This window comes from Procambarus clarkii, chromosome 61 (genome assembly GCF_040958095.1).
Source record: "Procambarus clarkii isolate CNS0578487 chromosome 61, FALCON_Pclarkii_2.0, whole genome shotgun sequence".
NCBI classification, from domain to species: Eukaryota; Metazoa; Arthropoda; class Malacostraca; order Decapoda; family Cambaridae; genus Procambarus; species Procambarus clarkii.
The window spans coordinates 27,688,269-27,706,273 of NC_091210.1; positions in this window are offsets into that span (position 1 = coordinate 27,688,269).

Here is an 18,005-nt window from a genome sequence, read left to right on the forward strand (position 1 = left end):
TGGAGGGTGTAAGTAGTGGAGGGAGGCGGTAGTGTAGGGTGTCAGTAGTGGAGGGTGGCAGAAGTGGAGGGTGGCAGTAGTGGAGGGTGGCAGTAGTGGAGGGTGGCAGTAGTGGAGGGTGGCAGTAGTGGAGGGTGGCAGTAGTAGAGAGTGTCAGTAGTGGAGGGTGGCAGTAGTGTAGGGTGGCAGTAGTGTAGGGTGGCAGTAGTGGAGGGTGGCATTAGTGGAGGGTGGTGGAAGTAGAGGGTGGTGGTAGTGTAAGGTGGCAGTAGTGTAAGGTGGCGGTAGTGTAAGGTGGCAGTAGTGGAGGGTGGCAGTAGTGGAGGGTGGCAGTAGTGGAGGGTGGCAGTAGTGGAGGGTGGCAGTAGTGTAGGGTGGTGGTAGTGGAGGGTGGCAGTAGTGGAGGGTGGCAGTAGTGGAGGGTGGCAGTAGTGGAGGGTGGCGGTAGTGGAGGGTGGTAGTAGTAGAGGGTGGCAGTAGTGGAGGGTGGTAGTAGTGGAGGGTGGCAGTAGTGGAGGGTGGCGGTAGTGGAGGGTGGCAGTAGTGGAGGGTGGCAGTAGTGGAGGGTGGCAGTAGTGGAGGGTGACAGTAGTGGAGGGTGGTGGTAGTGGAGGGTGGCAGTAGTGGAGGGTGGTAGTAGTGGAGGGTGGTGGTAGTGGAGGGTGGCAGTAGTGGAGGGTGGTAGTAGTGGAGGGTGGCGGTAGTGGAGGGTGGTAGTAGTAGAGGGTGGCAGTAGTGGAGGGTGGTAGTAGTGGAGGGTGGCAGTAGTGGAGGGTGGCGGTAGTGGAGGGTGGCAGTAGTGGAGGGTGGCAGTAGTGGAGGGTGGCGGTAGTGGAGGGTGGTAGTAGTAGAGGGTGGCAGTAGTGGAGGGTGGTAGTAGTGGAGGGTGGCAGTAGTGGAGGGTGGCGGTAGTGGAGGGTGGCAGTAGTGGAGGGTGGCAGTAGTGGAGGGTGGCAGTAGTGGAGGGTGACAGTAGTGGAGGGTGGTGGTAGTGGAGGGTGGCAGTAGTGGAGGGTGGTAGTAGTGGAGGGTGGTGGTAGTGGAGGGTGGCAGTAGTGGAGGGTGGTAGTAGTGGAGGGTGGTGGTAGTGAAGGGTGGCAGTAGTGGAGGGTGGTAGTAGTGGAGGGTGGCAGTAGTGGAGGGTGGTGGTAGTGAAGGGTGGCAGTAGTGGAGGGTGGTAGTAGTGGAGGGTGGCAGTAGTGGAGGGTGGCAGTAGTGTAGGATGGCAGTAGTGAAGGGTGGCAGTAGTGGAGGGTGGCAGTAGTGTAGGGTGGCAGTAGTGTAGGGTGGCAGTAGTGTAGGGTGGCAATAGTGTAGGGTGGCAGTAGTGGAGGGTGGCAGTAGTGGAGGGTGGCGGTAGTGTAGGGTGGCAGTAGTGTAGGATGGCAGTAGTGTAGGGTGGCCATAGTGGAGGGTGGTAGTAGTGTAGGATGGCAGTAGTGTAGGGTGGCAGTAGTGTAGGGTGGCAGTAGTGTAGGATGGCAGTAGTGTAGGGTGGCAGTAGTGTAGGGTGGCAGTAGTGTAGGGTGGCAGTAGTGTAGGGTGGTAGTAGTGTAGGGTGGCAGTGGTGTAGGGTGGCAGTAGTGTAGGGTGGCAGTAGTGTAGGGTGGTAGTAGTGTAGGGTGGCAGTAGTGTAGGGTGGCAGTAGTGTAGGATGGCAGTAGTGTAGGGTGGCAGTAGTGGAGGGTGGCGGTAGTGTAGGGTGGCAGTAGTGTAGGGTGGCAGTAGTGTAGGGTGGCGGTAGTGTAGGGTGGCAGTAGTGTAGGATGGCAGTAGTGAAGGGTGGCAGTAGTGTAGGATGGCAGTAGTGTAGGGTGGCAGTAGTGAAGGGTGGCAGTAGTGTAGGGTGGCAGTAGTGTAGGATGGCAGTAGTGAAGGGTGGCAGTAGTGTAGGGTAGCAGTAGTGAAGGGTGGCAGTAGTGAAGGGTGGCAGTAGGGGAGGGTGGTGGTAGTGGAGGGTGGCAATAGTGGAGGGTGGCAGTAGTGTAGGGTGGCAGTAGTGTAGGGTGGCGGTAGTGTAGGGTGGCAGTAGTGTAGGATGGCAGTAGTGGAGGGTGGCCGTAGTGTAGGGTGGCAGTAGTGTAGGATGGCAGTAGTGTAGGATGGCAGTAGTGGAGGGTGGCAGTAGTGTAGGGTGGCAGTAGTGTAGGATGGCAGTAGTGAAGGGTGGCAGTAGTGTAGGGTGGCAGTAGTGAAGGGTGGCAGTAGTGTAGGGTGGCAGTAGTGGAGGGTGGTGGTAGTGGAGGGTGGTGGTAGTGGAGGGTGTCAGTAGTGGAGGGTGGCAGTAGTGTAGGATGGCAGTAGTGAAGGGTGGCAGTAGTGTAGGGTGGCAGTAGTGTAGGGTGGCAGTAGTGGAGGGTGGTGGTAGTGGAGGGTAGTGGTAGTGGAGGGTGGTGGTAGTGAAGGGTGGCAATAGTGGAGGGAGGCAGTAGTGGAGGGTGGCAGTAGTGGAGGGTGGTGGTAGTGGAGGGTAGCAGTAGTAGAGGGTGGCAGTAGTGGAGGGTGGTGGTAGTGGAGGGTGGCAGTAGTGGAGGGTGGCAGTAGTGGAGGGTGGTGGTAGTGGAGAGTAGCAGTAGTGGAGGGTGGCAGTAGTGGAGGGTGGTGGTACTGGAGGGTGGCAGTAGTGGAGGGTGGTGGTAGTGGAGGGTGGTGGTAGTGGAGGGTGGTGGTAGTGGAGGGTGGCAGTAGTGGAGGGTGGCAGTAGTGGAGGGTGGCAGTAGTGGAGGGTGGCAGTAGTGGAGGGTGGCAGTAGTGGAGGGTGGTGGTAGTGGAGGGTGGCAGTAGTGGAGGGTGGTGGTAGTGAAGGGTGGCAGTAGTGGAGGGTGGTGGTGGTGGAGGGTGGCAGTAGTGGAGGGTGGTGGTAGTGGAGTGTGGTGGTAGTGGAGGGTGGTGGTAGTGAAGGGTGGCAGTAGTGGAGGGTGGCAGTAGTGGAGGGTGGCAGTAGTGGAGGGTGGCAGTAGTGGAGGGTGGCAGTAGTGGAGGGTGGCAGTAGTGGAGGGTGGCGGTAGTGGAGGGTGGCAGTAGTGGAGGGTGGCAGTAGTGGAGGGTGGTGGTAGTGGAGGGTAGCAGTAGTGGAGGGTGGCAGTAGTGGAGGGTGGTGGTAGTGGAGGGTAGCAGTAGTGGAGGGTGGCAGTAGTGGAGGGTGGTGGTAGTGTAGGGTGGCAGTAGTGGAGGGTGGCAGTAGTGGAGGGTGGCAGTAGTGTAGGGTGGCAGTAGTGGAGGGTGGTGGTAGTGGAGGGTAGCAGTAGTGGAGGGTGGTAGTAGTGGAGGGTGGCAGTAGTGGAGGGTGGTGGTAGTGGAGGGTGGCAGTAGTGGAGGGTGGTGGTAGTGGAGGGTGGTGGTAGTGGAGGGTGGTAGTAGTGGAGGGTGGCAGTAGTGGAGGGTGGTGATAGTGGAGGGTGGCAGTAGTGGAGGGTGGTGGTAGTGGAGGGTGGTGGTAGTGGAGGGTAGCAGTAGTGGAGGGTGGTGGAAGTAGAGGGTGGGAGTAGTGGAGGGTGGCAGTAGTGGAGGGTGGGAGTAGTGGAGGGTGGCAGTAGTGGAGGGTGGTGGTAGTGGAGGGTGGGAGTAGTGGAGGGTGGCAGTAGTGGAGGGTGGTGGTAGTGGAGGGTGGCAGTAGTGGAGGGTGGTGGTAGTGGAGGGTGGGAGTAGTGGAGGGTGGTGGTAGTGGAGTGTGGCAGTAGTGGAGGGTGGTGGTAGTGCAGGGTGGCAGTAGTGGAGGGTGTCAGTAGTGGAGGGTGTCAGTAGTGGAAGGTGGCAGTAGTGGAGGGTGGCAGTAGTGGAGGGTGTCAGTAGTGGAAGGTGGCAGTAGTGGAGGGTGGCAGTAGTGTAGGGTGGCAGTAGTGGAGGGTGGCATTAGTGGAGGGTGGTGGTAGTAAAGGGTGGCAGTAGTGGAGGGTGGCAGTAGTGTAAGGTGGCGGCAGTGTAAGGTGGCAGTAGTGTAGTGTGGCAGAAGTGGAGGGTGGCAGTAGTGTAAGGTGGCAGTAGTGGAGGGTGGCAGTAGTGGAGGGTGGCATTAGTGGAGGGTGGTGGAAGTAGAGGGTGGTGGTAGTGTAAGGTGGCGGTATTGGAGGGTGGCAGTAGTGGAGGGTGGCAGTAGTGTAGGATGGCAGTAGTGAAGGGTGGCAGTAGTGGAGGGTGGCATTAGTGGAGGGTGGCAGTAGTAGAGGGTGGCGGTAGTGTAAGGTGGCGGTATTGGAGGGTGGCAGTAGTGGAGGGTGGCAGTAGTGTTGGATGGCAGTAGTGAAGGGTGGCAGTAGTGGAGGGTGGCAGTAGTGTAGGGTGGCAGTAGTGTAGGATGGCAGTAGTGTAGGAGGGCAGTAGTGTAGGGTGGCAGTAGTGTAGGGTGGCAGTAGTGTAGAGTGGTAGTAGTGGAGGGTGGCAGTAGTGTAGGATGGCAGTAGTGAAGGGTGGCAGTAGTGGAGGGTGGCAGTAGTGGAGGGTGGCAGTAGTGTAGGATGGCAGTAGTGGAGGGTGGCAGTAGTGTAGGATGGCAGTAGTGTAGGATGGCAGTAGTGGAGGGTGGCAGTAGTGGAGGGTGGCAGTAGTGGAGGGTGGCAGTAGTGGAGGGTGGCAGTAGTGGAGAGTGGCAGTAGTGAAGGGTGGCAGTAGTGGAAGGTGGCAGTAGTGGAGGGTGGCAGTAGTGGAGGGTGGCGGTAGTGTAGGGTGGCAGTAGTGTAGGATGGCAGTAGTGTAGGGTGGCAGTAGTGGAGGGTGGCAGTAGTGGAGGGTGGTGGTAGTGGAGGGTGGTAGTAGTGTAGGATGGCAGTAGTGGAGGGTGGTAGTAGTGGAGGGTAGTGGTAGTGGAGGGTTGTGGTAGTGGAGGGTGGTGGTAGTGGAGGGTGGTGGTAGTGGAGGGTGGTAGTAGTGTAGGTTGGCAGTAGTGGAGGGTGGTAGTAGTGGAGGGTGGTGGTAGTGGAGGGTGGTGGTAGTGGAGGGTGGTGGTAGTGGAGGGTGGCAGTAGTGGAGGGTGGTGGTAGTGGAGGGTGGCAGTAGTGTAGGGTGGCTGAAGTGGAGGATGGCAGTAGTGGAGGGTGGTGGTAGTGGAGGGTGGTGGTAGTGGAGGGTGGCAGTAGTGGAGGGTGGTGGTATTGGAGGCTGGCACTAGTGGAGGGTGGTGGTAGTGGAGGGTGGTGGTAGTGGAGGGTGGCAGTAGTGGAGGGTGGTGGTAGTGGAGGGTGGTAGTAGTGGAGGGTGGTTGTAGTGGAGGGTGGCGGTAGTGTAAGGTGGTGTTAGTGGAGGGTGGTGGTAGTGGAGGGTGGCAGTAGTGAAGGGTGGTGGAAGTGGAGGGTGGCAGTAGTGGAGGGTGGCGGTAGTGGAGGGTGGCAGTAGTGTAGGGTGGTAGTAGTGTAGGATGGCAGTAGTGTAGGGTGGCAGTAGTGGAGGGTGGCAGTAGTGGAGGGTGGTGGTATTGGAGGGTGGTGGTAGTAGAGGGTGGTGGTTGTGGAGGGTGGTGGTAGTGGAGGGTGGTATTAGTGGAGGGTTGCAGTAGTGGAGGGTGGTAGTAGTGTAGGGTGGCAGTAGTGTAGGGTGGCAGTAGTGTAGGATGGCAGTAGTGTAGGGTGGCAGTATTGGAGGGTGGCAGTAGTGGAGGCTGGTGGTAGTGGAGGGTGGTGGTAGTAGAGGGTGGTGGTTGTGGAGGGTGGTGGTAGTGGAGGGTGGTAGTAGTGTAGGATGGAAGTAGTGGAGGGTGGCAGTAGTGGAGGGTGGTGGTAGTGGAGGGTGGTGGTAGTGGAGGGTGGTGGTAGTGGAGGGTGGTGGTAGTGGAGGGTGGTAGTAGTGGAGGGTGGCGGTAGTGGAGGGTGGCAGTAGTGTAGGGTGGTAGTAGTGTAGGATGGCAGTAGTGTAGGGTGGCAGTAGTGGAGGGTGGCAGTAGTGGAGGCTGGTGGTAGTGGAGGGTGGTGGTAGTAGAGGGTGGTGGTTGTGGAGGGTGGTGGTAGTGGAGGGTGGTATTAGTGGAGGGTTGCAGTAGTGGAGGGTGGTAGTAGTGTAGGGTGGCAGTAGTGTAGGGTGGCAGTAGTGTAGGATGGCAGTAGTGTAGGGTGGCAGTAGTGGAGGGTGGCAGTAGTGGAGGCTGGTGGTAGTGGAGGGTGGTGGTAGTAGAGGGTGGTGGTTGTGGAGGGTGGTGGTAGTGGAGGGTGGTATTAGTGGAGGGTTGCAGTAGTGGAGGGTGGCAGTAGTGTAGGGTGGCAGTAGTGTAGGATGGCAGTAGGGTAGGGTGGCAGTAGTGGAGGGTGGTAGTAGTGGAGGCTGGTGGTAGAGCAACCCGTCCTCTCAAAAAGAACGTCACTTTTCGCTGGTATGCGCACTATGGCCAAATTTGGACGTAATTTGAAATGAAATCGACTCACAAAAGTGACGTTCTGTTCCGTTTTCTGTTTGAGCCGTCCGGCGTATGCGCATAGGTTATAAGATGATACTTTAAATTCACGTTTTTCATAACGACTTTATGAGAATTTTCTGCCCACCTAAACTATCAGAGGACCCTTAACTTACTGTTGTTGAAAAAAAAATCCCAAATTTATTTTCATTTTTTTTTCATTTTCTAATTACGTCCAAATTCGACCATACGGGCAAACGGCCAAAAGCCACGTTCTTTTTAAGAGGACAGGTTGGAAGTGGAGGGTGGTGGTAGTGGAGGGTGGTATTAGTGGAGGGTTGCAATAGTGGAGGGTGATAGTTGTGTAGGGTGGCAGTAGTGTAGGGTGGCAGTAGTGTACGATGGCAGTAGGGTAGGGTGGCAGTAGTGGAAGGTGGTGGAAGTGGAGGGTGGCAGTAGTGGAGGGTGGCAGTAGTGTAGGGTGGCAGTAGTGGAGGGTGGCAGTAGTGTAGGGTGGCAGTAGTGTAGGGTGTCAGTAGTGGAGGGTGGCAGTAGTGGAGGGTGGCAGTAGTGGAGGGTGGCAGTAGTGTAGGATGGCAGTAGTGAAGGGTAGCAGTAGTGGAGGGTGGCAGTAGTGGAGGGTGGCAGTAGTGGAGGGTGGCAGTAGTGGAGGGTGGCAGTAGTGTAAGGTGGAAGTAGTGGAGGGTGGCAGTAGTGTAAGGTGGCAGTAGTGGAGGGTGGCAGTATTGGAGGGTGGCAGTAGTGGAGGGTGGCAGTAGTGGAGGGTGGCAGTAGTGTAAGGTGGAAGTAGTGGAGGGTGGCAGTAGTGTAAGGTGGCAGTAGTGGAGGGTGGCAGTAGTGGAGGGTGGCAGTAGTGTAGGATGGCAGTAGTGAAGGGTAGCAGTAGTGGAGGGTGGCAGTAGTGGAGGGTGGCAGTAGTGGAGGGTGGCAGTAGTGGAGGGTGGCAGTAGTGTAAGGTGGAAGTAGTGGAGGGTGGCAGTAGTGTAAGGTGGCAGTAGTGGAGGGTGGCAGTAGTGGAGGGTGGCAGTAGTGGAGGGTGGCAGTAGTGGAGGGTGGCAGTAGTTGAGGGTGGCAGTAGTAGAGGGTGGTGGTATTGGAGGGTGGCGGTAGTGTAAGGTGGTGGTAGTGGAGGGTGGCAGTAGTGTAAGGTGGTGGTAGTGGAGGGTGGCAGTAGTGTAAGGTGGTGGTAGTGGAGGGTGGGAGTAGTGTAGAGAGGCAGTAGTGGAGGGTGGCAGTAGTGTAGGGTGGCAGTAGTGGAGGGTGGCAGTAGTGTAGGGTGGTAGTAGTGGAGGGTGGCAGTAGTGGAGGGTGGCAGTAGTGGAGGGTGGCGGTAGTGTAAGGTGGTGGTAGTGGAGGGTGGCAGTAGTGGAGGGTGGCAATAGTGTAAGGTGACAGTAGTGGAGGGTGGCGGTAGTGTAAGGTGGTGGTAGTGGAGGGTGGCAGTAGTGGAGGGTGGCAGTAGTGGAGGGTGGGAGTAGTGTAGAGAGGCAGTAGTGGAGGGTGGCAGTAGTGTAGGGTGGCAGTAGTGGAGGGTGGTAGTAGTGTAGGGTGGCAGTAGTGTAGGGTGGCAGTAGTGGAGGGTGGCAGTAGTGTAGGGTGGCAGTAGTGGAGGGTGGCAGTAGTGGAGGGTGGTGGTAGTGGAGGGTGGTAGTAGTGTAGGGTGGTAGTAGTGTAGGGTGGTAGTAGTGTAGGGTGGCAGTAGTGTAAGGTGGCAGTAGTGTAGGGTGGCAGTAGTGGAGGGTGGTAGTAGTGTAGGGTGGCAGTAGTGAAGGGTGGCAGTAGTGTAGGGTGGTGGTAGTGTAGGGTGGCAGTAGTGGAGGGTGGTGGTAGTGTAGGGTGGTGGTAGTGTAGGGAGGCAGTAGTGTAAGGTGGCAGTAGTGTAGGATGGTGGTAGGGGAGGGTGGTAGTAGTGTAGGGTGGCAGTAGTGGAGGGTGGCAGTAGTGGAGGGTGGCAGTAGTGGAGGGTGGTAGTAGTGTAGGGTGGCAGTAGTGGAGGGTGGCAGTAGTGTAAGGCGGCAGTAGTGGAGGGAGGCAGTAGTGTAGGGTGGCAGTAGTGGAGGGTGGCAGTAGTGTAGGGTGGCAGTAGTGAAGGGTGGCAGTAGTGGAGGGTGGTGGTAGTGTAGGGTGGTGGTAGTGTAGGGAGGCAGTAGTGTAAGGTGGCAGTAGTGTAGGATGGTGGTAGGGGAGGGTGGTAGTATTGTAGGGTGGTAGTAGTGTAGGGTGGCAGTAGTGTAGGGTGGCAGTAGTGGAGGGTGGCAGTAGTGGAGGGTGGCAGTAGTGGAGGGTGGTAGTAGTGTAGGGTGGTAGTAGTGTAGGGTGGCAGTAGTGTAGGGTGGTGGTAGTGTAGGATAGCAGTAGTGTAGGGTGGTGGTAGTGTAGGATAGCAGTAGTGTAGGGTGGTGGTAGTGTAGGGTGGCAGTAGTGTAGGGTGGCAGTAATGTAGGGTGGTGGTAGTGTAGGGTGGCAGTAGGGTAGGGTGGCAGTAGTGGAGGGTGGTGGTAGTGGAGGGTGGCAGTAGTGGAGGGTGGCAGTAGTGGAAGGTGGTGGTAGTGGAGGGTGGCAGTAGTGGAGGGTGGCAGTAGTGTAGGGTGGTGGTAGTGTAGGGTGGCAGTAGTGTAGGGTGGTGGTAGTGTAGGATAGCAGTAGTGTAGGGTGGTGGTAGTGTAGGGTGGCAGTAGTGTAGGGTGGCAGTAATGTAGGGTGGTGGTAGTGTAGGGTGGCAGTAGGGTAGGGTGGCAGTAGTGGAGGGTGGTGGTAGTGTAGGGTGGCAGTAGTGTAGGGTGGTGGTAGTGGAGGGTGGCAGTAGTGTAGGGTGGTGGTAGGGGAGGGAGGCAGTAGTGTAGGGTGGTGGTAGTGGAGGGTGGCAGTAGTGTAAGGTGGTGGTAGTGGAGGGTGGCAGTAGTGTAGGGTGGTGGTAGGGGAGGGTGGCAGTACAGTAGGGTGGTGGTAGTGGAGGGTGGCAGTAGTGTAGGGTGGTGGTAGGGGAGGGTGGCAGTAGTGTAGGCTGGTGGTAGTGGAGGGTGGCAGTAGTGTAAGTTGGTAGTAGTGGAGGGTGGCAGTAGTGTAGGGTGGCGGTAGTGTAAGGTGGTGGTAGTGGAGGGTGGCAGTCGTGGAGGGTGGTGGTAGTGGAGGGTGGTGGTAGTGTAGGGTGGTGGTAGTGGAGGGTGGCAGTAGTGGAGGGTGGCATTAGTTTAGGGTGGTGGTAGTGGAAGGTGGCAGTAGTGGAGGGTGGCAGTAGTGTAAGGTGGCAGTAGTGGAGGGTGGCAGTAGTGGAGGGTGGCAGTAGTGTAGGGTGGTGGTAGTGGAAGGTGGCAGTAGTGGAGGGTGGCAGTAGTGTAAGGTGGCAGTAGTGGAGGGTGGCAGAAGTGGAGGGTGGCAGTAGTGAAGGGTGGCAGTAGTGGAGGGTGGCAGTAGTGGAAGGTGGCAGTAGTGGAGGGTGGCAGTAGTGGAGGGTGGCAGTAGTGTAGGGTGGCAGTAGTGGAGGGTGGAAGTAGTGTAGGGTGGCAGTAGTGGAGGGTGGAAGTAGTGGATGGTGGCAGTAGTGGAGGGTGGTGGTAGTGGAGGGTGGCAGTAGTGGAGGGTGGCGGTAGTGTAGGGTGGCAGTAGTGTAGGGTGGTGGTAGTGGAGGGTGGCAGTAGTGGAGGGTGGCATTAGTTTAGGGTGGCAGTAGAGGAGGGTGGCAGTAATTTAAGGTGGCAGTAGTGTAGGGTGGCGGTAGTGGAGGGTGGCAGTAGTGTAGGGTGGTGGTAGTGGAGGGTGGTAGTAGTGTAGGGTGGTGGTAGTGGACGATAGCAGTAGTGTAGGGTGGTGGTAGTGGAGGGTGGCAGTAGTGTAAGGTGGCAGTAGTGGAGGGTGGCAGTAGTGGAGGGTGACAGTAGTGTAGGGTGGTGGTAGTGGAGGGTGGCAGTAGTGTAGGGTGGTGGTAGTGGAGGGTGGCAGTAGTGGAGGGTGGCAGTAGTGGAGGGTGGCAGTAGTGGAAGGTGGCAGTAGTGGAGGGTGGCAGTAGTGAAGGGTGGCAGTAGTGGAGGATGGCAGTAGTGGAGGGTGGCAGTAGTGGAGGGTGGCAGTAGTAGAGGGTGGCAGTAGTGGAAGGTGGCAGTAGTGGAGGGTGGCAGTAGTGAAGGGTGGCAGTAGTGGAGGGTGGCAGTAGTGGAAGGTGGCAGTAGTGGAGGGTGGCAGTAGTGAAGGGTGGCAGTAGTGGAGGGTGGCAGTAGTGGAGGGTGGCAGTAGTGAAGGGTGGAAGTAGTGGAGGGTGGCAGATGAATACAAGTAGGTGAGTACAACTACTCGGGAACAACTAAGTTAGTGCATGTAGGTGATTACAACTCACCATGCAACACCTCAGAACTACAGAAGTCAAGGAAGAGGAGGGGAAGGGGAGTATGTAAGTGCATCCATACTGCACTTAGGGAGGAGGAGGGAGAGGAGGACGGAGGAGTAAGAGCTCGAGGAGGAAGGAGGAGGGCAAGGAGGAAGGAGGAAGAACTCGTGGTGGGAAGAGGTGGAGGGTGAGGAGGAAGGAGGAAGAGAGCATGGAGGAAGAAGGAGGAGGGCGAGGAGGAAGGAATAGGAGGGCGAGGAGGAAGGAGGATTGTGAAAAGGAAGGAGGAGGGCGAGGAGGATGGAGGAGTAGAGCGAGGATGAAGGGGGAGGAGAGCGAGGAGGAAGGAGGAGGGCGAGGAGGAAGGAGGAGGAGGGCGAGGAGGAAAGAGAGGTGGAATGAGGAGGATGGCAAGGAGGAAGGAGGAAGAGGGGCAAGGAGGAGGAGGAGGGCAAGGAGGAAGGAACAGAACGAGGAGGAAGGAGAAGAAGGAGGGCTAGGAGGAAGGAGGAGGAGGGCGAGGAGAAAGGAGGAGGAGGTCGAGGAGGAAGAGTAGAAGATAGAGGAGCTCGAGGAGGAATTAAGGAGGAGGAGATCGAGGAGGAAGGAGATGAAGGAAGATGGGGAGGAGGAGGAGGTCGAGGCAGAGGAGGAAGGAGTAGGTCTAGGAGTAAGGAGGAAGAGGGGGGAGGGAGGAGGTGCAAGGAGGAGGAGGGGGGAACTAAGTGACGGAGAAGAGGAGGGGAGAGAATAGCAGGGTAGAAGTAGTAGAGGTAAGAGGGGGGAGGGCGAAGAGGGGGAGGAGTGAGGGGAAAGGGAAAGAGGAGGGGGAGAGGGTAGGGGGAAGAAGTAAGAAAAGGGGGGTAAGAGAAGGGGGGATGAGGAAGAAGGGGAAGAGGAGGGGTAAGAGAAGGAGAAGAGGAAGAATAGGGGTAAGAGAAAGGGGTAAAGAGGGGGAGGGGAAAGAGAAGGGTGGATGAGGAGGAGGGGAGGTTGAAGAGGATGGGGAAGAGGGGAGGGGAAAGAGAAAGGGGATAAGGAGGAATGGGGAAGAGGGGAGGAGGGAAGAGAGGAAGAGGGAAGGAGAAGATGGGGAGGGAGTGTAACAGGACCTGAGTGACGGCTGGGGCATGTACACTGTAGGCCTACAACAGTTGCCATGACGTGTTAGGACGCTGGATTATACAGGCATGTCTTGGTAGATATAATATTGTGTGTTCATCTTCATAAAATACAGCAAGAAAAATAAAGAATCAGATAATAATGTTTTAAATAACTATATCTCTGATTTGAATTCTGAATTAAATTTATATTATAAATTGAACACTGCATGTTGGTGAGGCAGAGACGGTTGTCGTGAGGGTCCCAACAGGCGACGGTCAGCTAGTACCCAGCTGACCATCACCGTGGTGGCCTGTGTTACTGCCTTCCCCTTCCTCCTCATCCCCTTCTCTTACCCCTCCCCCCCTCCTTACCCACGTTCTCTAACCCCTCCTCTTTCCCCTTCCTCCTCATCCCCTTCTCTTACCCCTACCCCCTCCTCATCCTCCTTCTCTTACCCCTCCCCTCCTCTTTCCCCTACCCTCTCCACCTCCTCTTCCCCTTCCTTCTCATCCCCCATCTCTTACTCCTCCTCCTCCTTCCCCCTCCCCCTCTTACCTGTACTACTCCTACCCCTGCTATTCTTCCCCTTCCTCTTCTCCTCCGTTACCCTCCTTCACCCTCCTTTCCTCTCCCCTTCTTCCTCCTTCCTCCTAGACCTACTCCTTCCTCCTCTTTCTCATCATCCTTCCTCCTCTACCTCGTCCTCCTGATCCTCCTCCTTCTTCCTCCTCACCCTTCTCCTCCTCCTTCTCTTCCTCCGGGCCCTCCTCCTCCTTCCTCCTCGCCTTCCTCCTCCTAGCGCTCCTCCTCCTTCCTCGTCACCCTCCTCTTCCACCTCCTTCCTTCCTCCACGCCCTCCTCCTCCTCCTCCTCCTCATCCTCCTCCTCGCCCTCCTCCTCCTTGCACTTCTCTTCCTTGCCCTCTTCGTCATTTCCCTCCTCCTCCTTCCCCTGCTCCTCCTCCTTCCTTTTTGCCCTGCTCCTCCTCCTTCCTCCTTGCCCTGCTCCTCCTCCTTCTTCCTCGTCCTGGTCCTCCTCGCCCTCCTCCTCCTCCTTTCTCCTCGCCCTCCTCCTCCGTCCTCCTCTCCCTCCTCCTCCTTCCTCCTCGCCCTCTTCCTCCTCGCCTTCCTCCTCCTCCTCCTCCTCCTAGCCCTGCTCCTCCTCCTTCCTCCTTGCCCTGCCCCTCCTCCTTCCTCCTTGCCCTTCTCCTAGTTCTGCTCTTCCTCCTCCTCCTTCCTCCTCGCCCTCCTCCTCCTTCCTCCTCGCCCTCCTCCTCCTACTACTTCGCCCTCCTCCTCCTCCGACTCCTGCTTCCTTTCTCCTCGCCCTCCTCCTCTTTCCATCCTCCTCGCCCTCCTCCTACTCCACCTTCCTTCCTCCTTTCCCCTCCTCCTCCTAAACCTCCTCTTCCTTCCTTCCTTCTCGCCCTCCTCCTCCTCATTCTCCTTCCTTCTCGCCCTCCTCCTCCTCATTCTCCTTCCTTCTCGCCCTCCTCCTCCTTACCCTCCTCCTTCACCGTGCCCTGCTCCTCCTCTTTCCTCCTTGTCCTGCCCCTCCTTGTCTTTCTCCTTCCTTCCTCATCGCCCTCCTCCTCCTTCTCCTCATTCGTTCCTCCTCGCCTTCCTCCTCCTCCTACTTCCTTCATCCTCTCCCTCCTTTTCCTCCTCCTCCTTCTTTCTCGTCCTCCTCTTCCTAGCCCTCCTCCACCTCCTCCTCTTCCTTCCTCCTAGCCATCCTCCTCCTCCTTCCTCCTCGCCCTCCTCCTCCTTGCCCTCCTCCTCCTTCCTCCTCACCATCCTTTTCCACCTTCTTCCTTCTTCCACGCCCTCCTCCTCCTCCTATCTTCCTCCACGCCCTCCTTCTCCTTTCTTCCTCCACGCCCTCCTCCTCCTTTCTTCCTCCACGCCCTCCTCTTCCTTTCTTCCTCCACGCCCTCCTGCTCCTCCTCCTCGCCCTCCTCCTCATCGCCTTCCTCTTCCTTGCCCTCCTCCTCCTTGCCCTGCTCCTCCTCCTTCCTCTTCGCCCTCCTCCTCCTTCCTTCTCGCCCTCCTCCTCCTCCTTCTTCCGCTTCGCCCTCCTTCTCCTACTCCTCCTCCTCTTTCCTTCCTTCTCGCTCTCTTCCTCCTCCGTCCTCCTCGCCCTCCACCTCCTTCCGTTTCACCCTCCTCCTCCTCCTCTTCCTTCCTTCCTTCTTGCTCTTTCCCTCCTCTTTCCTTCCTCCTTGCCCTCCTCTTCCTCTGCCTTCCTTCCTCCTTTCCCTCCTCCACCTCCTTCTTCTTCCTCCTCACCCTCCTCCTTGCCCTCCTCCTTCACCTTGCCCTGCTCCTCCTCCTTCCTCCTTTTCCCGCCCTTCCTCCTCCTTCCTCCTTCCCCTGCTCCTCCTCCTTCCTCCTTGTCCTGCCCCTCCTCCTTCCTCCTTGCCCTTCTCCTTCTTCATCCTCGCCCTCCTCCTCCTCCTTCCTCCTCGCCCTCCTCCTCCTCCTTCCTCCTCGCCTTCCTCCTCCTCCTCCTCGCCCTTCTCCTCCTCCTCCTTCTTCTTCCTCGCCCTTCTCCTCCTTCCTTCCTTCCTCCTTGCCCTCCTCCTCCTCCTTCTTCCTTTCTCCTCGCCCTCCTCCTCCTTCTCCTCATTCGTTCCTCCTCGCCTTCCTCCTCCTCCTCCTCCTTCCTTCCTCCTCCTCCTCCTCCTCCTCCACATCCTTCCTTCCTCCTCTTCCCCCTTCCTCCTACTTCTCCTCCTTCCTCCTCTTCCTAGCCCTCCTCCTCTTCCTCCTCCTCCTCGCCCTCCTCATCCTCCTCCTTCTTCTCGCACTCCTTCTCCTTACCCTCCTCCTTGCCCTGCTCTTCCTCCTTCCTCCTTTTCCCGCCCCTCCTTCTCCTTCCTCCTTGCCCTGCTCCTCCTCCTTCCTCCTTTTCCCGCCCCTCCTTCTCCTTCCTCCTCTTCGTCCTTCCGCCTCACCCTCCTCGCCCTTCTCCTCCTTCCTTCCTTCCTCCACGCCCTCTTCCTCCTCCTTCTTCATTATTCCTCGCCCTCCTCCTCCTTCTCCTCATTCGTTCCTCCTCGCCTTCCTCCTCGTCCTCCTTCCTTCCTCCTCCTCCTCCTCCTTCCTTTCTCCTCTCCCCCCTCCTCCTCCTCCTCCTTCCACCTCTTCCTAGCCCTCCTCCTCTTCCTCCTCCTCCTGGCCCTGCTCCTCCTCCTTTCTCTTCGCCCACCTCCTCCTTCCTGCTCGCCCTGCTTCTCCTACTTCCTCCTCATCCTCTTCCTCGCACTCCTCCTTGCCCTCCTCTTCCTTGGTCTCCTCCTCCTCCTTGCCCTCCTCCTCCTTCCCTTTTGCCCTGCTCCTCCTCCTTCCTCCTTGCCCTGCTTCTCCTCCTTCTTCCTCGTCCTGGTCCTCCTCGCCTTCCTCCTCCGTCATCCTCTCCCTCCTTCTCCTTCCTCCTCACCCCCTTCCTCCTCGCCCTCCTCCTCCTCCTACCTCTTCGCCCTCCTCCTTCTTTCTCCTCGCCCTCCTCCTCCTTCTTCCGCTTCGCCCTCCTCCTCCAACTCCTCCTCATCCTCCTTCTTCCTTCCTCCTCGCCCTCTTCATCCTCCTTCCTCCTCGCTCTCCTCCTTCTTCCGTTTTGCCCTCCTCCTCCTCCTCCTCCTCCTCCTTCCTTCCTTCTCGCCCTTTTCCTTCTCTTTCCTTCCTCCTTGCCCTCCTCCTCCTCTGCCTTCCTTCCTCCTTTCTCTCTTCCTCCTACTCCTCTTCTTCCTTCCTTTCTTCTCGCTCTCCTCCTCCTCCTCCTTCTCCTTCCTCCTCCTTCTTGCCCTCCTCCTTCAACTTGCCCTGCTCCTCGTCCTTCCTCCTCTTTCCTCCTTTCCCTGCTCCTCTTCCTTCCTCCTTGTCCTGCCTCTCCTTCATTCCTCCTCTCCCGTCTCCTCATTCGTTCCTCCTCGCCTTCCTCCTCCTCCTCCTCCTTCCTTCCTCCTCCTCCTCCTCCTCCTCCTTCCTTCCTCCCCTCCCCCTCCCTCCTCCTCCTCCTCGCTCTCCTCTTCCTTTTTGCCCTCCTCCTCCTTCTTCCTCCTCGCCCTTCTCCTTTCTTCCTTCCTCCTCGCCCTCCTCCTCCTCCTTCCTCCACACCCTCCTCCTCCTCCTTCCTCCTCGCCCTCCTCCTCCTCCTCGCCCTCCTCCTCCTTCTTCCTCCTCGCCCTTCTCCTCCTTCCTTCCTTCCTCCTCGCCCTCCTCCTCCTTCTCCTCATTCGTTCCTCCTCGCCTTCCTCCTTCTCCTTCGTCCTTCCTCCTCCACCTCCTTCCTTCCTCCTCTCCCCCCCTCTTCCTAGCTCTCCTCTTCCTCCTCCTCCTGGCCCTGCTCCTCCTCCTTTCTCTTCGCCCACCTCCTCCTTCCTGCTCGCCCTGCTCCTCCTACTTCCTCTTCGCCCTCCTTCTTCTCCTTCCTCCTCGCCCTCTTCCTCCTCCTTCCTCCTTCTTCCTCGCCCTCCTCTTCTTCCTTCCTCCTCGACCTCCTCCTTCCTCCTCACGCTTCTCCTCCTCCTTTCTCCTCGCCCTCCTCCTGCTTGCCCTCCTCCTCCTTCCTTTCTCCACGCCACTACACCATGCTAATCCACCAGACTACTACACCAGGCTACTACACCAGGCTACTACACCACGCTACTACACCAGGCTACTACACCACGCTACTACATCAGACTACTACACCACAGCACTACACCATTCTACTACACCAGACTACTACACCATACTACTACACCACGCTACTACACCATGGCACTACACCAGGCTACTACACCACTGCACAACACCAGACTACTACACCAGGCTACTACACCAGGCTACTACACTACGGCACTACACCAGGCTACTACAAAAGGCTACTACACCACGCTACTACACCACGGCACTACACCAGGCTACTACACCTGGCTACTACACCAGGCTACTACACCAGGCTACTACACCAGACTACTACACCAGGCTACTACACCAGGCTACTACACCAGGCTACTACACCAGGCTACTACACCAGACTACTACACCATGCTACTACATCAGGCTACTACATCAGGCTACTACACCAGGCTAGTACACCAGACTACTCCACCACGCTACTACACCAGGCTGCTACACCAGGCTACTAAACCAGACTACTACACCATGCTACTACACCAGACTACTACACCAGGCTACTACACCAGGCTACTACACCAGGCTACTAAACCAGGCTACTACACCAGACTACTACACCAGGCTGCTACACCAGGCTACTACACCATGCTACTACACCAGGCTACTACACCAGACTACTACACTAGGATACTACACCAGGCTACTACACCAGACTACTACACCAGTCTACTACACTAGGCTACTACACCAGACTACTACACCAGGCTACTACACCAGACTACTACACCAGGCTACTACACCAGGCTACTACACCAGACTACTACACCAGGCTACTACACAACGCCACTACACAAGGCTGCTCCATCAGGCTACTACACCAGGCTACTACACCAGGCTACTACACCACGCTACTACACAACGCCACTACACCAGGCTGCTCCACCAGGCTACTACACCAGGCTGCTACACCAGACTACTACACCACAGCACTACACCACTCTACTACACCAGGTTACTACACCACGCCACTACACCAGGCTGCTCCACCAGACTACTACACCAGGCTACTACACCAGACTACTACACCACGCTACTACACCAGGCTACTACACCAGGCTACTACACCACGCTATTACACCAGACTACTACACCACAGCACTACACCATTCTACTACACCAGACTACTACACCACACTACTACACCAGGCTACTACACCACGGCACTAAACCAGGCTACTACACCACGGCACAACACCAGGCTACAACACCAGGCTACTACACCATGCTACTACACCAGGCTACTACACAAGGCTACTACACCATACTACTACACCACTCTACTACACCAGGCTACTACACCAGGCTACTACACTATGCCACTACACGCTACTACACCACGATACTACACCACGCTACTACACCATGCTACTACACCAGGCTACTACACCAGGCTACTACACCAGGCCACTACACCAGGCTACTACACCAGGCTACTACACCATGCTACTACACCAGGCTAATACACCATGCTACTACACCATGCTACTACACCAGGCTACTACACCAAGCTACTACACCAGGCTACTACACCAGGCTACTTCACCATACTACTACACCACTC